We start from the raw sequence: 19,557 nt of genomic DNA on the forward strand, positions 1-19,557 counted from the left end.
GTTTGAAGAACAATGGGGTTGTTTGATATTTATCCCTCCAACCAGATTAAGAAAATGGATGATAAACTCAGGATGACAGGTAATACAAGTAGAGAATGCTGGATATACTCAGCTGTATCTGTACCTGAGAAATGAAGTTAAAGGCAGGGATTCTACCAGATGTATATTTAATACAATAACTACAGGAATAAATAAGGGACATTTCCACAGGTTACATTTTTCCAGTGGTGGACCGTCTCCTTGCATCCATAACTAAATGATGACGGGCCACCAGGAACATGGAATGCAGGCTCTATGAAACAAAACGGAGGCAGACCCTCTAGATTTGCATGGCCCTTGTGCATTTTTAATATCTTTGAATCTACCTGTCATAAACTCAAAGTCTCCTACATTTCTTGACAGCAAACCACTGCTGCTGATGTAACTCTTGAGGTTTCAGAGCTGGCCTCTCAGTGTGGAGAGACCAACCGCTATCTTTGACAGGTGGCACAATGGTTAGCACTGCTGCCTCACAGCACCAGGGACCCCAGTTCACTTCCTGGCTTAAGCGACTGTCTGCGTGGAGTTAGCACATGTGGGTTTCCACTGGGTACTCTTGTTCCCTCCCACAGTCCAAGTGCATGGATTGACCATGCTAAATGACCCCGTGGCATCCAGGGATGTGTAGGTCAGCCATTGTAAATTCAGGAATTGGGTAGGATACCCTTCAAAGGGTCTGTGCAGACCCAATAGGCCAAATGGCCTCTTTCAATATCGTAGGGGTTTCATTGGCCTTGTGGCAATAGTTTCTGAAAAAATTGTTGCTCTTGTCTATAACATTATTAAAATGTTAAGGTATCGCAGGCGCGTGTGTTTTCTCTCACAATGTCTTCGTCATTTGGAAGTGCTACCGGTACACACACTGACGTCAAATGCTAAAAGAGGAAACACTCCCCACAATGAGAGCATCACTGAACTGCAAACAAACGAGAATACCTACAATAAAGTTGCCTTCAGTTTTTTCTTGCGTTTTCCTGACCTGTTTTTACTTAATTGCTGGTAGGCAAGGCAACTACGAGAATCTGCGAAAAACACAAACAATCTGCATGATTAAAATATACTGCAATATATCAAAAACAAAAAAAGAGAAAACTTTAGAAGACACTTACAGAAGCCCGGCCTTGTTTGATCTCCAGAGGAAACTGTCTATATTAAGTACAAAGGATCTGAGCTAAAATGGGACTAATAGAACCGGGGGAAATTATGAAAATTTAATTACATTTCATACAAAATATATGGTTAAATACTGTTTTCCTGATTTATTATATATAGGTTTTTTTTATAGAATCCCTACAGTGTGGAAACAGGCCCTTCAGCCCAAACTGACCCTCAGAGCATTCCATCCAGAACCAACCCCCTTTTCAAGGCATCCCTGAACACTATGGGCAATTTAGCATGGCCAATCCACCGAGCCAGCATGTTGTTGGATTTGGGAGGAAACTCACACAGACACGGGGAGAATGTGCAAACTCCACACAGACAGTTGCCTGAGGCTGGAATCAAACCCAGGTCCCTAGCTCTATGAGGCAGCAGTGCTAACCACTGAGCCACTGTGCTGCCCCAATTATTTTCTTGCTTATGGTACTCTTTTGTCTTATTTTGCACAAAGCTCTCCTCCACAGCAGAATCTGCTTCCTGCCTCAAGGTTTCGCTGAAGCATTTACAAAGCACATAGTGTGCCTGCCACCACCTGAATGGAGTAATAATGACCCAATTGCAGAATCATTTCAATCATTGAGTCCAGTTTCCAACTATTAAACCTGCCGCAAAAACAGAATGTGCCAGAAAAGCTTACAGGTCTGGCAGCATCTATGAACAATATCAAAGTTAATGTTTCAGGCACAGTAGCTCTTCCTCAGAACTAATGGTAGCTATGAAACTGTTGGTAAATGAGGAGAAAAAAGGGTGGGGAGAAAGGGATAGATCCCCAAGGGAGAGAAGAATAGTTGGACAGTCAAAGGAGTTGATAATGATCTGGCTGGGAGGGTCAATAGCTATTAGAGGGCACTGTGGCTAACCAGAGTTAGTGTGTAATGGAAGGCTATGTGATAAGGCCTGGTGTGTGTGTTTGTGTGTGTGTGGGGCTAGGACATGGGGGAGTTCAGGCCCTAAAATTATTGAACATGATGTTGCCTCCAGAGGGCTTAGGGGTCCCCAAGCGGAAAAAGGGGTGTTGCTCCTCCAGCTTGCAGTGAGCTTCACTGGAACATTGCAGCAAGCCAGAGACAGAGACGTTGGCCAAGGAGAAAGGTGGTGTGTTAAAATGGCAAGCAACAGGTAGTTCAGGGCCTTTTTCACAGGCAGAACATAGATGTTTTTCAACGCAGTCACCCAATCTACGCTTCGCTTCCCCAGTGTAGAGGCAACCTCATTGTGGGTAGCGAATGCAGTAGACTAGAGTCTGGGAAGTGCCGATAAAGTGCTGCTGCACCTTGCATACTAGGGAGGGAGGAGGTAAATGGGCAGGTTTTACACCTTCAGCAACTGCAGGGAAAGGTGCTGTGGGGCTGTGGGTGAGTGTTGGGGGTGAAGGAAGAGTGGACCAGGATGTCCCAGAGGGAAACGGTCCCTGCAGAAGGTGGACATGGGAGGGGAGGGGAATATGTGTCCGGTGGTGGCATCTTGCTGGAGGTGGTGGATATAGTGGCTGATGATCTTCTGGGAGTGGATTCCGGTGGGATAGTAGGTAAGGACAAGGGGAGCTCTATCACCGTCGCAGGAGGGAAGGGGGTTGAGGGTGATAGTGGGAGCTTGATCCTACCTCTTTCCAAAAATCCACCAACAGGACTGTCCAGGCAGACCCATTGTTTCAGCCTGCGCCTGCTCCACAGAACTCATCTCTTCCTATCTTGACTCAGTCTTCTCTCCCCGGTCCAACCCCTGCCCACGTACATCCGTGATTCATCTGACACTTTATGCCAGTTTCAGAAATTCCAGTTTGCAGGCTCTAGACACGTCCTCTTTACCATCGGCGTGCAATCCCTTTACACATCTATCTCCCCACCAAGAGGGTCTTAGGGCTGCCTGTTTTCTTCACGGAGTGAAGGCCTGAACTGTTCCCACCCATCACCACCCTCTGCCACTTGGTGAAGCTCGTCCTCACGTTGAACAATTTCTCATTTAACTCCTCTCATTTTCTACAGGTAAGAGGGGTGGCCATGGGTATCTGCATGGGCCCTAGTTAGGCCTGTCTCTTTATGGGGTATGTGGATCATTCCTTGTTCCAGTCCTATTCCGGACCCCACCCACAACTCTTCCTCGGATATATCATCGGTGCTGCTTCCCTCTCTCGTCTGGAATCAGCAAAGTTCATCGATTTTGCTTCCAATTTCTGCCCTGCCCTCACTTTCACCTGGTCTATCTTTGACTCTTCCCTTCCCTTCCTCGACATTTGTTTAAATTTCTGAGGATAGACTGGCTACTCATATCCATTACAAACCCACAGACCCCCACAGCTACCTGGACTATACATCTCACACCCTGTTTCCTATAAAGATTCCATTCCATTCTCCTAGTTCCTCTGTCCCTGTTGCATACGTTCCAATGAGGCCAACTTCAACAAGGGAGCCTCCAAAATGTCCAACTTCTTCCTCAGTTGAGGATTCTCCAGCACCGTTGTCCACAGGGACCTCAACATTCTCCTGCACTTCTCTCCCGCAAAAGTGACAAGAGTTCCCCCTGTCCTCACCAGCCATCCCACCAACATCTACATCCAGAAGATCATCAGCTGTCATTTCCACTGCCTCCAGCAAGATGCCACCACCAGACACATATTCCCCTCCCCTCTCTTGGCTACCTTCCGCATGGACCGTTCCCTCTGGGACACCCTGGTCCACACTTCCTTCACCCCCAACAAGCCTCACAACCCACTACACCTCACCCTGCAACAAGCAAAGGTATAAGCCAATTTACTTCCTCCCTCCTCAGTGTGCAAGGACCAAAACCTACCTGCCAGGTGAAGCAGTACCTCACCTGAACTTGCCACAAACTTGTCTGCTGCTTGTGCAGTTTATTCCTGAACTGTACAGACCTTAGTGACATCAATTGTCAGGGTGCAGTAATTAAAGTGCCAGCATTTTGGCTCAGTGGATAGCACCACTGCCCCATAACATCAGGGACCTGGGTTGAATTCTAGCTTCAGGCAACTGACTGTGTGGAGTCTGCATGGGTTTTCTCCAGGTGCTCCAGTTTCCCCCTGCAGTCCAAAGATGTGCAGGTTCGGTGGGTCGGCCAATGGGAAATGCAGAAATATGGAAACAGATTGGTGGGAGGGGTTTGTGTGGGATGCTTTTTGGAAGGTTGGTATGGACCTGATGGATTGAAGGGCCTACTTCCACATTGGACAGACTCTGGAACTCAGCATCCTCACCCTCACCATAATATCACAGGATGTTGGATAAGGAGTAAGCCATTCAGTCTTATGGGTCTGCTCTGCCATTGAATGAGATCATGGTTATGCAATAATTTGTTTGGCAAATCCAGCTCTATGGATGTTAGTTTAAGAGACACATGAGGAGGAAGCAGGGCAGCAGTGATGCCTCTCTTGGTCAAATAGCTCAATATGTGCACTTATCATGCTGGGCATGACTGATGGAACTTTGGATAACCTGTAGGCCAGTAAAGAGGCAGCACCTTTGGAAAGGGGAATTAGCAAGAAATATCGGGATAAGAAACCTGTAGCGCTAAACAAGCATGGTTGCATCTGTCAGTTATGGAGTGTTAAACGGAGCTAAATATCAGGTAGTGAATATGGCAGATAAATATTTGTAACTGTCTGGTTTCCACTTTCTAAGACATTGTTTTACAGAATACACCTTGACCACAAAATATCTGAGCATGATGAAAATATTCTTCGCACTTTTTATTTTAAGCCTTCAGCATGCAACAAATAAGCTTGCTGTCTGAAGACTCCTTCCCTATCTGCTGATGTAAGTGCTGGAGGATCCATTTTTCTGATATTAATGGTGACTTTCCCCACAATGACAAGGTCTTGCCAACAAGAAAGCTGTTTTGGAAATGATTTAGCCACCAGGCAGAGACGTGCAAGTCAAAGATTTGAAATCTTACCACCCAAGACATTTTTCCATCCCCACCCCTGTCTGCTTTCCAGAGGGACCACTCTCTCCGTGAGTCTCTTGTTCGCTCCACACTGCCCTCCAACCCCACCACACCCGACACCCTCCCCTGCAACCGCAGGAAATGCTACACTTGCCCCCACACCTCCTCTCTCACCCCTATCCCAGGCCCCAAGATGACTTTCCACATTAAGCAGAGGTTCACCTGCACATCTGCCAATGTGGTATACTGCATCCACTGTACCCGGTGTGGCTTCCTCTACATTGGGGAAACCAAGCGGAGGCTTGGGGACCGCTTTGCAGAACACCTCCGCTCAGTTCGCAACAAACTACTGCACCTCCCAGTCGCAAACCATTTCCACTCCCCCTCCCATTCTTTAGATGACATGTCCATCATGGGCCTCCTGCAGTGCCACAATGATGCCACCCAAAGGTTGCAGGAACAGCAACTCATATTCCGCTTGGGAAACCTGCAGCCCAATGGTATCAATGTGGACTTCACCAGCTTCAAAATCTCCCCTTCCCCCACCGCATCCCAAAACCAGCCCAGTTCGTCCCCGCCCCCCCACTGCACCACACAACCAGCCCAGCTCTTCCCCTCCACCCACTGCAGCCCAAAACCAGCCCAGCCTGTCTCTGCCTCCCTAACCTGTTCTTCCTCTCACCCATCCCTTCCTCCCACCCCAAGCTGCACCTCCATCTCCTACCTACTAACCTCATCCCACCTCCTTGACCTGTCCGTCTTCCCTGGACTGACCTATCCCCTCCCTACCTCCCCACCTATACTCTCCTCCCCACCTATCTTCTTTTCTCTCCATCTTCGGTCCGCCTCCCCCTCTCTCCCTATTTATTCCAGAACCCTCACCCCATCCCCCTCTCTGATGAAGGGTCTAGGCCCGAAACGTCAGCTTTTGTGCTCCTGAGATGCTGCTGTGCCTGCTGTGTTCATCCAGCCTCACATTTTATTATCTTGGATTCTCCAGCATCTGCAGTTCCCATTATCACGGATTTGAAATCTTATTTTGTTTTGCAGGAATTGAGATGTCGATCTGATGAAATAAAACAAAACAAAATTATTCTTCAAACCAGAAAGATGGGTTTAGAAGATAATTGAAAGGAATTTAATGTAAGCAGAATTACAAGTATGGAGGATGCTTTAACTCTTCCCCAAGATGCAGGTTTGAGTCAGGGAGAAAGTAAAACTGTAAAAGAAAATCTCAAACCTATTTTTGACAGACGATTGATGAGAGATGGGGCTTTAGACATTAGAAGTTAATGAGATTGCATTCCTCAGATTTTATCTCTATCTCTATAGAGATAAAATTGAACCCTGGCCAATTCAGTTTCCCAGGACTGAGGAAATCTGACTACTATCAGGAGCTAATAGAGGAAGATGACAGCCTCGTGGTAATGTCATGATTTGTCTGTGAAGCCTAGGATATCACTGAGGCCTGTGCTCAGGCCCTGGGCAATGTGGCTTCAAGGCCCACATTGACAGCTGGTGGAATTTAAGTTGAATTAATTTAATTTTAAATTTGCCAGTCATCATTGATGTTGCTCATGAAACTATCCTCATCGGTTGCAAAAAGTCATCTGTTTCACTCAGCTTCATGACCTACAAACCACAATCACTGAAGATGAACAACTGTACAATTTCACGATAACACTCCACTCTGTAGTCCCCCTATGAATGAGTCCTCAGCCCCCTCTTGCGCTTCCTAAACACCCACCACTGTGTTGCCAAATTCCAAATGAACACCATCCTCAAGCTTGCTGATGACACAACCATGGTAGGACAGATATCAAACAACGATGAGGCAGAATACTCTCCCTCAATACCACCAAAACTAAAGGACTGATCACTGACTTCAGAAAGAATGGAGGAGAACATGGCTCTATCTCCACCATGTTCCTCAGAGTGGCAATAACCACCAACCTGTTCTGGTCTTCCCACATAGATGTGACAGTCAAGAAGGCACAATAATACCTCTTCATCCTCAGGTGGCTCAGGAAATGTATCATGCCTGTAAGGTCCCTCATCAACTTTTAGAGATGCACCTTTGAAAGCAAACCAGGTACATAATGGCCTGGTATACTAACTGTTTTGCCTAGAGTCATAAGAAACTCCAGAAGGTGGTGTGCAAGCCCAGACCATCATGGAAGCCAACCTTCCATCCATGGACTCCACTTGTATGGCTCGTTGCTGTGGAAAGGCATCTAATATCATCAATGACCTATCACACCTCGGTAATGATCTCCTACAACCTCTTCTATCAGGCAGATGATCCAGAAGCTTGAACACACGCATCAGCAGGATTAGGAACAGCTTCTTCCCAGCCATTATTAGACTGATGAATGGACTCTCTAACTTCAAATAATACTGATCTTGTTAATGTCAATCTCACCTAACGCATGTGCTGTGCAACGTAACCTGTATGCATCTGTCCAAGTATTTCTTTCACCCTATGATCTGTATGTCCTAGCTTACTATGATCTGTCTGTACTACTCACACACAAAGATTTTCACTGTAATTAGGTACAGTGATAGTAAATCAAATCAAATCAAATCTAACGCTTCTTAGGGAAAGAAATCTGTCGACTTTACCCAGTTACATAACTTACAGTCAATTGGTTGACTTTTAACTGCATTTTGAAATGGTCTTAGAAGGCATTCAGATTAAGGGAAACTAGGTATTAGCAATAAGTGGCCAGAACCACTCAGATCCCATGAAGGCAGGTGAGAAAAAAAGTGAGGATTGTGACGACCAGAGAGCCAGCAGCTTTCTGCTTCCTTGCTGGATCCAGCTCACCTGCTTCCAGATTTCTATGCAATCAGAAAGCCCTGTCCCCAAGCCATAATGGCTTCAAAGACATCCCAACTCCATCATCCTATACCTAGTCTTCATAGTCCCTTTCTTGTTCCTCTACTCTCTAAGGTTGTGACCTTTCATCCAGGATTTTCCAATTTCTCTCCCCCACCCCCCACAGCACTCCTCCACAAAACTCCTCCTCTGTATCATAGATCTCCAATTCTCCCTCTCACATATCCTTCACTCTCTGATCTCACCAATTTCCAATCCCTCCCTCCTGTCTGCTCCATGACTGGGATCTGGAGCTAAAGGACAGTACATACCAGATAGCTTCCCAATCCAGATGATTGTAGCCATAAATTTAGCATTAAACCTATGCACAGCAAGAACTGAGAGAATCTTAATCTCCCACATTTCCCAACGGTAAAACTGACTCCCTTCTCCCTCTCTGTAAATATGGGGCAATTAGGTGTTACATGTTTTAACTTTAAGTTGGGGTTTTAGGGGATTTCTAGGGGCTTACGTTTGTAGCTTGATGTTATCCTTCCGTTAATAGAAGCTTTATCTGTTGATACAATTGGTTTATCATTATAATGTTAATTTTCATGTCATTCTGAAAGGACGCAGTCTGCCATTTTAAAGAGCTAGCTCTAACCCCCTACCAGTTGCCTAACATCTAACTACAATTGTAAACTTAACTTTAACCATTGCACATTCCATTCTGAGTTGATGCGCCAAACACGGCATTATTTCCCTTGCTGTTTTATTTCATTTCCTGCACTTCTGTTTGCACCTTTTATATTAATTGTGAAAATGACAAACACATTCAGATTCAGAGACAATAAATGGCAATGCGTGGGTTTGAGCAGAGCTTAATATCCGATACAGTCCTGATCGGAAGAATAAGATAAGACTCAAAGCAGTGTACATCACAGAGCAGCAAGCTGTCTGAGACACCAGACGGATCAAATGGGTGAGATAACACAATGCAACAGGTCTGGTGAAAGCAGGTTAGCAAAGGGAATCATTGTGAGAAGTTCTAGGTTAAGCAGTGTCCAAGAAAAAGAAATCATCTGTACTCCTATTACTTTTCCATGACAGGTTGTTCACAATCTTGACTATTGCAAACTTTACCCCAACTATTCAGTGCCCTGATGAAAAACACAGTTTATCTCACAGGAACATAAGAGATAGGACCATCTGACCCATTGAGCTTGCTCTGCCAATCAATAAGAGCATGGCTGATCTTTTTTTGGGCTCAGCTCCACTTACCCACCTGCTCACCATAACCCTTAACTCAGTTACTGTTCAAAAATCTATCTTTGCCTTAAAAGTATTCGATGAGGAAGCCTCAACTGCTTCACTGGGCAGGGAATTCCACAGATTCACAACCTTTTGGGAGAAGAAGTTCCTCCTCAACTCAGCTCTAAATCTGCTCCCATTTATTTTGAGGCTATGCCCCCTAGTTCTAGTTTCACCTACTAGTGGAAACAACAACCTAGCTTCTGTCTTATCTCTTCCCTTTACAATTTTCCTATTTGATTTGAAAAAGATATTTAAACCTGAGGAATGATCATCCATTCTCTTGGCTCCAGTTCTCTTGTCCTGTTGCCCAGCACACTTAGCTACTTACACCAACCAGAACAATCCAGGAACTATTGGAATCTATGATTTTTCCTCTGAGCAAATGACTGAACCATCTGTTTGGTAGTGAATATTGCTCAGAAGGATGGGGAAACTCCACCACTTTTTTTTCAAAAAATGCCATTCCACATCTGCTTCAGCTAATAGATAACAGCAGGCTTTAATATTGTATTAGAAAGACAGTACCTGTAATAAGGTAGCTCTTCCACAGAGCTATATAACAAGTGAAGAGCTGGATGAACACAGCAGGCCAAGCAACATCAGAGGAGCAGGAAAGCTGACGTTTCGGGTCTAGACCTGAATTTCTGAAGAAAGGTCTAAACCCAAAACATCAGTTTTCCTGCTCCTCCAATGCTGCTTGGCCTGCTTTGTTCATCTGTAACACTTCCACAGGGCTTTGAAAATAAAAGCTAAATTCTGAACTCAAGCCTCTGGAGTATGACTGGAGCCTACAATCTTGTTACAATCATTATTGTCATCTCCCTGCATTCCATGGCATTCCCTTTGACAGACGTCACACTTACTTATGTAAAATATTTTAATCTGCTCCCACAACTAAGCCTCCAACAGTTTGCTTCGAAAAGAATTTATTGACAGGTCGTGGTGCATCTGTCATTTATTGTCCATCTCCAGTTGCCCCAGCCTAATACTGAATGGCTACTTCAAAGGCAAGTTAAGAGTCATCCATGTTGCTGTGGGACTGGAGTCACACACAAGCCAGACCATGCATGAATGACTTCCTGGCCTAAAGGACATCAGTGAATGAGTTAAAATTTAACAGCAACCTGTCCAGTGATTTTTACTTTGCAGGTTGCATTAAATTAACCATCACTTGCTCGAAATGAGATGTGAATGCATGTTATTTGGGATTAATACTTCAGCTGCTTTGATTACTAGCCCAGTAACATAACCACTGCACTATTGTACCCCTCAGTTGTTCATGGAACAAGATAGACTGGAGACCAAGGATCTTAGACTCTGGTGACAGTTCCAGTTTCTAATTAAAGGTCTGATCTGTTTCATTTATGTATGAATTGAACCATATTTTATCTCATCAGAGGTTTTGCTGTTTAATCCATCATATCTCAGATAGGATGAAGTTTATGCCATCACTTGATGTCAGAATGGAAAACATCTCTGGCCAATTGCTGACATTAGGCAAATAGGGAAAGTGGATTTTCTTTCAAGTGATTAATCATCATTGTAAGGTTCTCTGCTGTCTGTGTAGGATTTTAGCATTTGTTTTAGGAGCAATTTTGTTGTCAAGAGAAGAACCTTTGGTTAATGCATTAATCAGCACTTCAAACATATATTCTGTCAACCAGTAGAGGTACAAGATGCATGAGGTATATGACCATAATATTGTTATAGATAGGGCACACTTTAGCATTGATTTAAAAGACCTAAAAACCTACACAGTGCAGCTTATGCACCTTTATAGAAACAGGTTCAACATTATAATGTGACGTTAATAAAGCAAATTGAGAGACTGTATTTACATGGGACAAAAGTCTGTAACCACAAGGCCAACCTAAAGTCACCCCAACCTCCAGTATGCAGCTAAAGTGTGACAACAAAATGTGAGGCTGGATGAACACAGCAGGCCAAGCAACATCTCAGGAGCACAAAAGCTGACGTTTCGAGCCTAGACCCTTCATCAGAGAGGGGGATGGGGTGAGGGTTCTGGAATAAATAGGGAGAGAGGGGGAGGCGGACCGAAGATGGAGAGAAAAGAAGATAGGTGGAGAGGAGAGTATAGGTGGGGAGGTAGGGAGGGGATAGGTCAGTCCAGGGAAGACGGACAGGTCAAGGAGGTGGGATGAGGTTAGTAGGTAGATGGGGGTGCGGCTTGGGGTGGGAGGAAGGGATGGGTGAGAGGAAGAACAGGTTAGGGAGGCAGAGACAGGTTGGAATGGTTTTGGGTTGCAGTGGGTGGAGGGGAAGAGCTGGGCTGGTTGTGTGGTGCAGTGGGGGGAGGGGACGAACTGGGCTGGTTTAGGGATGCAGTTGGGGAAGGGGAGATTTTGAAACTGGTGAAGTCCACATTGATACTATTAGGCTGCAGGGTTCCCAGGCGGAATATGAGTTGCTGTTCCTGCAACCTTTGGGTGGCATCATTGTGGCACTGCAGGAGGCCCATGATGGACATGTCATCTAAAGAATGGGAGGGGGAGTGGAAATGGTTTGCGACTGGGAGGTGCAGTAGTTTGTTGCGAACTGAGCGGAGGTGTTCTGCAAAGCGGTCCCCAAGCCTCCGCTTGGTTTCCCCAATGTAGAGGAAGCCACACCGGGTACAGTGGATGCAGTATACCACATTGGCAGATGTGCAGGTGAACCTCTGCTTATTGTGGAATGTCATCTTGGGGCCTGGGATGGGGGTGAGGGGGGAGGTGTGGGGGCAAGTGTAGCATTTCCTGCGGTTGCAGGGGAAGGTGCCGGGTGTGATGGGGTTGGGGGGCAGTGTGGAGCGAACAAGAGAGTCACGGAGAGAGTGGTCTCTCCGGAAAGCAGACAGGGGTGGGGATGGAAAAATGTCTTGGGTGGTGGGGTCGGATTGTAGATGGCGGAAGTGTCGGAGGATGATGCGTTGTATCCGGAGGTTGGTGGGGTGGTGTGTGAGAACGAGGGGGATCCTCTTTGAGCGGTTGTGGCGGGGGCGGGTTGTGAGGGACATGTTGCGGGAAATACAGGAGACGCGGTTGAGGGCGTTCTCGATCACTGTGGGGGGAAGGTTGCGGTCCTGGAAGAACTTGGACATCTGGGATGTGCGGGAGTGGAATGTCTTATCGTGGGAGCAGATGCGGCGGAGGCGGAGGAATTAGGAATAGGGGATGGAATTTTTGCAGGAGGGTGGGTGGGAGGAAGTGTACTCTAGGTAGCTGTGGGAGTCGGTGGGCTTGAAATGGACATCAGTTACAAGCTGGTTGCCTGAGATGGAGAGTGAGACGTCCAGGAAGGTGAGGGATGTGCTGGAGATGACCCAGGTGAACTGAAGGTTGGGGTGGAAGGTGTTGGTGAAGTGGATGAACTGTTCGAGCTCCTCTGGGGAGCAAGAGGCGGCGCCGATACAGTCATCAATGTACCGGAGGAAGAGGTAGGGTTTGGGGCCTGTGTAGGTGCGGAAGAGGGACTGTTCCACGTAACCTACAAAGAGGCAGGCATAGCTGGGGCCCATGCGGGTGCCCATGGCGACCCCCTTAGTCTGTAGGAAGTGGGAGGAGTCAAAAGAGAAGTTGTTGAGGGTGAGGACGAGTTCGGCTAGGCGGATGAGGGTGTCGGTGGAGGGGGCCAGGGAATTGGAAGTCCTGGAGGAGGTGGAGGTGAACTCCCTACCTACGTCCGTGACACCACCTACGCCCTCCACCTACGCCCTCCACCTCCTCCAGGACTGGTTAGCTCAGTTGACTGTGTGACTGATTTGCAATGCAAAGTGATGCAAATAGCATGGGTTCAATTTCCCCCACTGGCTGAGCATCACTATAAAGAACACTCCTTCCCAATCCCTCTCCTTGCCTGGGTGTGGCAACCCTTAGGTTAAACCACCTCCACCTTCTAGAAGAAACCCAGTGTCAGATAAAAAAAATCCTCACTGGGATAAAATTCATGAAGGAAGAAGAGAATGACAATTGATTACGCTTCCCGGACAGAATGGTAGAACACAAAAACAATGCGCAACTCCAGATTAGCATATATGGAAAGACCACACATATGACCAAATACTCAATTACACTAGCAATCACCCCAACATCCACAAATGGAGCTGCATCAGGAGCCACAACAGTTTGCAGTAACACCGGACTATGCAAAGCAGAACAGGAGCACCGATACAGAGTCTTCAAAAGGAATGGATACCTGAAAAGCACAACCTGCCGTTATCTCCGAGCCAGAGCACAACAGGAAGACACAACACAACCTAACACACTAATCACCCTACCATACATCAAGGACATTAGAGATGACCACAAGACTACACAGACCCCTAGGTATCGGTGAAGCCCACAAACCGACAACCAGCCTACAACAGCTACTGGTGAACATAGAGGATCCCATTCCCCAAACCAGAAACACTGGGATAATTTAAAAATGAGAAACACTACATAGGCCAAACTGGAAGAAAACTGACAATACAGATACATGAACACCAACTAGCCACCAAGAGACATGACCGATGTTCATTTGTCTCACAACACATGGACAACGAGGAACGTGAATTCAACTGGGATCAGTGCACACCAGGGAATTCCTGGAGGCCTGGTATTCCAACTGGAACTCCCATCAACAGACACATTGAATTAGACCCTGAGTACAAACCACTGAGAAACAAAACTCTCAGTAATACCAACCACGCCAGCAAAGCAAGGTGTTTAAATAACAAGCAGGACAGAATGCTGACACTTCACCAGAGGCACACTGGCGATGTTACCTAGTAAGGTGAAGAAACATTTGCACCCAAACCCACCAGCTCAGGTCTACAACCACAATAACTAAAGATTTGTGGTAGAAAATAGAAATCTTTCAATTATAAATGCTAACACGTATGCTAAAAATTCTTCAGAAGGGTCATGACCCAAAACATCGACTATCATGCTCCTCTGGTGATGCTGAACCTGCTATGTTCCTCCAGCTCCACACTGAGTTGAAAGAAGGTGGACCGGTTGTGTCAGGTTAAGGAGGTGGGAATGAGATGAAGGGTTAGACATGGGATGAGAGAGGTGGGGGAAGATGTTGTTTGAAACTGGCGAATTCTATGTTGAGGCCATTGGGCTGTAGGCTCCCAAGGAGGAATATGAGGTGTTGTTCTTCCAGTTTGAATGTGGCATCATTATGACACTGGAGGAGAACCAGGGCAGACATTCACCAAAGGAGTGGGAGAGGGAGTTAAAGTGGTTGGCAACCAGAAAGTGTTGTTGATTATAGTGTACAGACAGTAGATGCTCCGTGCATCGGTCACCGAGCCTGCACTTGGTCTCACTAAATTGGAGGAGGCCACATTGGGAGCAATGAATACAGTAAACAAGGAGCAAGGTTGAGTTGTGTGATGGAATCGCAGGCAAGGTACAGTCAATCGTGTGAGGGTAGTGCAAGACAGATAATTGTGACATTCATTTAACTTCTATTTTCACATATGGCCAAAATAAGCGCAAAATGTCCTAACAGGAGCAGCAGGAGAATTTGGATCTGTGCTTGTTTTTAAAGAGAGTTAACACATATTTGACAAAGTACAAAGAATAGGGATACATGGCAGGACTGAATTGCTAAATCTTTCAGAAAGCTACCTTGGGAACAAGAGGCTCAATGATCTCCTGTGAGATTACATTGTGATTTTATTGCCCATAAAATGGAAATCATAGCTTGTTGGGGAATGTTTTATTATTCAAATTATTTGTAACTCTAGAGAAATACTTTCAACGCACATTAAAGCAAAGGAAAGGTATTGTTACAGCACATTTGCGCAGACATGCAGAGAGGCCATGGCAATGAACAATATTGGTTCAATAACTTTCTTCACGCAATCACCCTGCGCTGGCGGGCTCCTACTATGGCAACTTTCTCAGTCAAAACCAAGTGGACAAGTGAGAAGGACAAATCACATTGGCTGAACTAATCATACAAGATTCAAAGGTTCAGGTTAATGACATTGCAGGATACAATGCAGGAAAATGGCATTGAGGTAATGATTAGTGATGATATGGAACTGTACACAGACTTAATTGGCTTAATGGCCTATCCTATTCACATGACTGACTAAAATTTAAATGATCATTAAATACCAGGGACCATTATTCCCCAAATTTCTGCTGGCACCATGAATAGCTCCAATGCTGATGTCGACATGCAAAGCAATGATAATTCTGCCTAGAAACAGTCATTTTTGAACATTTCATACATTTGGAAAGCCATCGCCATAAGTTCAAAAACTTAAGTGCAATTCAGCAATTTCCAGTGTGATATAAAGTCTGTTTTTATTGACCATCATTGATTTTCTCTCTAATTTGCAAACAGACATTCGACACACTGCAGTTATCTTAGCCACCACTCTCTAGGATGCCAATGTTACAGAAATGGAACAGCTTCCTATTTCAAGTGTTCAAGCATCAGGATCTGCCTGGCTCAAGTACAGTGTGGGTTGGCAGCAAAGTAAGTTACTCAAGATTCTTCGCAATAAATTTGCACTCAGCGACAACACTTCCAATGCTGTCCATTCCAAGTCCTTTCTAAGTTTGGTTGTCTATTTGGTCCCTATTAATGCAAAGCTAAGGGCTGTCTTATGCCCTAGGCCCATATCCAATCACAACTGGAAATCATGGAAACACTAATTACTTAGAACTCTTGTAGCAAACAGAAAAAAATCTTCATCCCATCATTTATGACTGGATTTAAACATGTTTCCCACTGGCGAGACGTCAGTACCCAACCAAAATGCCACTTTTAGTTTGATAACATATTTTCTCCCTAACCCCCATCATGATGCCACTATTTAATGCATTTTCTTAATCTCTGAAGGCTGACAGGCCTGCAATTGGGGTGTCTATCAACATTGTTCAATTTCTTATGAAAAAAAACAGCCTCATGCCTTCCTTTTAATTATCCTTCCTCCCATTCTCATAGTCATAAAGCGAGAAAGGGAATTTAACAGAGATGTTTCCAATGTATTGAGGTGAGAATCCTGCACCAGCTTTTCCTCACACTGAGTAATTTACCTAACACTTCAACTTTATGGCAACATTGCTTTCTTGGATCGATGTTGTAAATTGAATCATACACTGAAAATAGGATTGGTTTTGTAATCCACTCCAGTCCATTGGAACCATCTAAGATGTGTTGATAGATTCACTGCCACAAATCTTCTTATTGCAATTCATCTTAGTTACTGATACGAAGTGAGAAAATATGGACAATATAAAAAAGAGGAGCAGGAGTAGGACAGTCATCTCCACAAGCCTGCCCAGCCACTCTATAAGATTGCGGATGATCTGCCCCAGGTCTCAGCTTCTGTCTGGTGCCAGCTCCTCACAGCCCCCAGATGCTGCCAGACCTGTTGAACTTTTCCAGCAACTTCTGCTTTCATTCCTGATTTACTGCATCAACAGGTCTTTTGGTTTGATTTACTATTGTTCGCATAGCCCTCGCCTTCTTGGTACAGGTAGTTCTGATATAATGCGTGTTTCGGTAACACAAATTAGCTGATTGATGAATAGTGGATGCTGTTTGGATAACACAAACTTTCTGTTGTATGGGTATAGCAATTTTCTATAGCAATTTCCCTGTAACGCAATTTTCTTTGGCGATTTTCTATAGCACGAGGTCACGCAATAACACAACTATCGTGCTTTAGGAGAACCACCTGTATTTCAAAAATCTATCATGCTCTCTTTGAATACTTCCAGTGATCTAGACATCACAAGACTCTGGAACAGAGAACTCTAGACATTCCCTATCCTGAGAGTGAAATTCCTTCTCATCTCAGTTTTATTTTGTAACTGTATCCCCTTGATTGAGATTCCTCTCCAGTGACTGTAACGAGGACAGCCACCTGGAGTGTCAAGGATACTAGGGCCCTGAATGCTCGGCTCAGTGAGAGGCATGCTATTGTCAAAGGCTATGCATTTGTAACTAATGGCTGATTGGTAATGGAATGCTGGCCTCTGAAGAGACATTTCACCTCCCACTCTTGGAAACATCTTCTCAACATCCACCCTGTCAAGCCCCCTCAGAATCTTATATGCTTCAAATGGAAGGATGCCCACATGAAATCTTTGGAAGGAGTGAGACACAATCTTGATAAACAGTGTAGGTTTATTACATTATACTTAGTTGCTAGTTACATTACATCTGAGACACAAGAGTCTTCTGTTACTCCTCAGGTCAAACATAAGGAAAATTATACATTAATATTGGTTACATAGTACTTAACACTTAGAGCTACAACTGATAGCTAGAACTTGATCTCCCAGGAACAGTCTTTATATCCTGATGAGAAATGTCAGTTAATCCTCTAATTAATAAATGCCTTGCATAACAAACACTAAAACTAAAAAGAGTAGGACAGCAGGCATAGTAAATTAACTTGGGCTTGCAAATTGGGTGATGGTAGGAAGAAGGAAAGACTAAGGGATTTAAAGAAGTTACATCATGAACAAATGAATGAGAGATACTGTGCTGACACGGTGAAGGTTTGGGGTGGAGGAATAACATTTAGGATCACGCCTAAATTACAGAACTGAAACCAGCCATTCAGCACCAGTGGACTTTGTCAGTGTCAATGTTTCACATGAATGTCCTGCCATTCAATTTCAACTAACCATGTTAAGTTAACCATACTAGTACAAAGAGTTTGAAGATTAAAAGGACCAAGAGAGATAAATTCAGATGAGGGCTCCATTCATAGATAATGTTATGATTGTAATGAAAATTGAATATCAATGTTCAACTTACTTTGAAACCTACGAAAATTGGTTAAAAAATGACAAATACTCACCTAAAATGGCTGCTGTGATCACTTGACTAAATTCAATCCCATGAATCCATCCTTAAGCAAGAATCAGTTTGAGCCAAAATTAACATTGTTATTAAAGGCACTGAAACTCAAATCTATACCTTCTAGTTGTTTCACACCTTTCTGGAAGTTACACATTGAGATGAAAGATTGACTATGGACTATTCAACTTGGGAGAACAACAAGGTAACTCAAGGATAGACAAATGGACCTGTATCAACAGCTGCCTATGAGCAATAGTGGAGAGACAAGAAAACCAAGGATTTGTGAACAAGATCTAGAAGATGTTATTTCTGCTGGTCTCTCTCTCTTTCCTGAGGTCAATCTGAAGCTCAGTCATTCAACAACAAAAAGCAACTTGGATTAACAGTAACTGAGAACTCCTGGGATTCTGCAGCTTCAACATTAAGGAGGAAGAAAGACTGTAACTAAACAGGTATCACTCTCTCAACTCCAGGTCTCCAAAATCTGCAGTAGGAAAAAGTAGAAATCCTTTTATCGCGGCTATCATAGAAAGGTTTATAAAAGGAGGGGGCTGTAACCTTGCCTAATAGAAATACAGTGTTGAATAAACAGATACAAAAGCTGTGATAGAAGGTAGGGTCTAACTCCATGAATTGCATTTTGTATGACTATTAGCTGTCTTCTGATCCCTAAACTGATTTAATTACTTATTTTATCGACAGACGACAAGATGAGAGGACATTAATTCCATTTACACAATTGTCAAATATATACCATTAAATAAACAGACAATACACAATGACTGCAAGACTGTAATCTAATCTCAAATTACTGATGACATTCACAAATGGCCCAAGCTTCCCTTTCACATTGACTAATGTCACATGAATTTCTGAATTAGATTTCAGCTTTGACTCATGTGTTTTGTCTACATATAATATTTCAACTGTATTGGACTGCTGACAGGTTTTGTCTGCAACATCCAATCTTGTTCAATAAAAATATGATCAATAATTACTGGTATTTTTCTTAAAAAAAACACTTTTTGTCTTACTAAGCAGAAGCCAAATTGAAGCAGATGCTGGAAATCTGAAATGTTAATGCAAAATCTAAAACAACGTCAGGAACATACCTGAAAAAAAATGCTGGAAATCACAGTGGGTTAGGGGCATCTATGGAGAGAGGAACTCATCAGCTGTTAAAAATTTCATCAACCTGAACAATTAACTCTGTTTCTCCTCGCATAGCAACTGCCCAATGTCCCTAGCATTTTGCGTTCCAATTTTCTTTCTATGCAACATCGACATGACATTGAAATCAGTTGTGTTTGAAAAATCTAGTTACATGGAGTAGGAAAAATTGTAATATTCAAGCAGTGACTCAAGCTCTGCTTGTGAGGAAAGCATTTCCATTAGCAATCAATTTTTAGTTCTTCTTTGCTCATGTCAACTTTGTACAGAATGAATAAGAACATAAGAATCAAGAGCGGGAGGAGGCAAACCAGCCCCTTCAAGCCTGCTGCACTGTA

The 19,557-nt window shown here is 44.3% G+C and overlaps 1 protein-coding gene across 12 annotated transcripts in view; it reads right to left on the reverse strand.

Moving 5' to 3' along the window:
• The window catches only part of LOC125467259 (synaptic vesicle glycoprotein 2B-like), a 186,532-nt gene that overhangs the window by 66,205 nt on the left and 100,770 nt on the right, over positions 1-19,557 (reverse strand). For 5 of the 12 annotated variants that reach the window (XM_048562859.2, XM_048562856.2, XM_048562857.2 and 2 more), the window contains one exon: positions 980-1,061. The exons of 6 other annotated variants lie outside the window; for them this stretch is intronic. The gene's annotated coding sequence lies outside the window, so the exon portion shown is untranslated. Of the gene's footprint in view, positions 1-979; positions 1,062-6,073; positions 6,164-19,557 lie in introns of all 12 variants that reach the window. One more of the 12 variants, XM_059639168.1, reaches the window with a different exon arrangement.

This window comes from Stegostoma tigrinum, chromosome 33 (assembly GCF_030684315.1).
Source record: "Stegostoma tigrinum isolate sSteTig4 chromosome 33, sSteTig4.hap1, whole genome shotgun sequence".
NCBI classification, from domain to species: Eukaryota; Metazoa; Chordata; class Chondrichthyes; order Orectolobiformes; family Stegostomatidae; genus Stegostoma; species Stegostoma tigrinum.